The following is a 2,752-nucleotide window of genomic DNA, read 5'->3' as shown; positions in this document are numbered from 1 at the left end:
ATAAGATAAACATATCAGTAAATACCCCGTATGTTATACTTGTTATAAGATAAACATATCAGTAAATACCGTGTATGTTATACTTGTTATAAGATAAACATATCAGTAAATACCCCGTATGTTATACTTGTTATAAGATAAACATATCATTAAATACCCCGTATGTTATACTTGTTATAAGATAAACATATCAGTAAATACCGTGTATGTTACACTTGTTATAAGATAAACATATCAGTAAATACCCCGTATGGTATACTTGTTATAAGATAAACATATCAGTAAATACCCCGTATGTTATACTTGTTATAAGATAAACATATCAGTAAATACCGTGTATGTTATACTTGTTATAAGATAAACATATCAGTAAATACCCCGTATGTTATACTTGTTATAAGATAAACATATCAGTAAATACCCCGTATGTTATACTTGTTATAAGATAAACATATCAGTAAATACCCCGTATGTTATACTTGTTATAAGATAAACATATCAGTAAATACCCCGTATGTTATATTTGTTATAAGATAAACATATCAGTAAATACCCCGTATGTTATACTTGTTATAAGATAAACATATCAGTAAATACCCCGTATGTTATACTTGTTATAAGATAAACATATCAGTAAATACCCCGTATGTTATATTTGTTATAAGATAAACATATCAGTAAATACCCCGTATGTTATACTTGTTATAAGATAAACATATCAGTAAATACCCCGTATGTTATACTTGTTATAAGATAAACATATCAGTAAATACCCCGTATGTTATACTTGTTATAAGATAAACATATCAGTAAATACCCCGTATGTTACACTTGTTATAAGATAAACATATCAGTAAATACCCCGTATGTTATACTTGTTATAAGATAAACATATCAGTAAATACCCCGTATGTTATACTTGTTATAAGATAAACATATCAGTAAATACCCCGTATGTTATACTTGTTATAAGATAAACATATCAGTAAATACCCCGTATGTTATACTTGTTATAAGATAAACATATCAGTAAATACCCCGTATGTTATACTTGTTATAAGATAAACATATCAGTAAATACCCCGTATGTTATACTTGTTATAAGATAAACATATCAGTAAATACCCCGTATGTTATACTTGTTATAAGATAAACATATCAGTAAATACCCCGTATGTTATACTTGTTATAAGATAAACATATCAGTAACTACCCCGTATGTTATACTTGTTATAAGATAAACATATCAGTAAATACCCCGTATGTTATACTTGTTATAAGATAAACATATCAGTAAATACCCCGTATGTTATATTTGTTATAAGATAAACATATCAGTAACTACCCCGTATGTTATATTTGTTATAAGATAAACATATCAGTAAATACCCCGTATGTTATACTTGTTATAAGATAAACATATCAGTAAATACCCCGTATGTTATACTTGTTATAAGATAAACATATCAGTAAATACCCCGTATGTTATACTTGTTATAAGATAAACATATCAGTAAATACCGTGTATGTTATACTTGTTATAAGATAAACATATCAGTAAATACCGTGTATGTTATACTTGTTATAAGATAAACATATCAGTAAATACCCCGTATGTTATACTTGTTATAAGATAAACATATCAGTAAATACCCCGTATGTTACACTTGTTATAAGATAAACATATCAGTAAATACCCCGTATGTTATACTTGTTATAAGATAAACATATCAGTAAATACCCCGTATGTTATACTTGTTATAAGATAAACATATCAGTAAATACCCCGTATGTTACACTTGTTATAAGATAAACATATCAGTAAATACCCCGTATGTTATACTTGTTATAAGATAAACATATCAGTAAATACCCCGTATGTTATACTTGTTATAAAATAAATATATCAGTAAATACCCCGTATGTTATACTTGTTATAAGATACACGGGGTATGTTATACTTGTTATAAGATACACGGGGTATGTTATTCCACTTGTTATAAGATACACGGGGTATGTTATTCCACTTGTTATAAGATACACGGGGTATGTTATTCCACTCGTTATAAGATACACGGGGTGTGTTATTCCACTCGTTATAAGATACACGACACGGGGTGTGTTATTCCACTCGTTATCAGATACACGGGGTATGCTATTACACTTGTTATAAGATACACGGGGTATGTTATTACACTTGTTATAAGATACACGGGGTGTGTTATTACACTTGTTATAAGATACACGGGTTATGTTATTACACTTGTTATAAGATACACGGGGTATGTTATTACACTCGTTATAAGATACACGGGGTGTGTTATTACACTCGTTATAAGATACACGGGGTATGTTATTACACTTGTTATAAGATACACGGGGTATGTTATTACACTTGTTATAAGATACACGGGGTGTGTTATTACACTTGTTATAAGATACACGGGGTGTGTTATTACACTCGTTATAAGATACACGGGGTATGTTATTACACTTGTTATAAGATACACGGGGTATGTTATTACACTCGTTATAAGATACACGGGGTATGTTATTACACTTGTTATAAGATACACGGGGTATGTTATTCCACTTGTTATAAGATACACGGGGTGTGTTATTACACTCGTTATAAGATACACGGGTTATGTTATTACACTTGTTATAAGATACACGGGGTATGTTATTACACTTGTTATAAGATACACGGGTTATGTTATTACACTCGTTATAAGATACACGGGGTATGTTA

The sequence above is a fragment of the Pecten maximus genome, chromosome 8 (genome assembly GCF_902652985.1).
Source record: "Pecten maximus chromosome 8, xPecMax1.1, whole genome shotgun sequence".
NCBI lineage: Eukaryota > Metazoa > Mollusca > Bivalvia > Pectinida > Pectinidae > Pecten > Pecten maximus.
The sequence above is the reverse complement of the archived record's forward strand: the minus strand, read 5'-3'. Positions refer to the sequence as shown.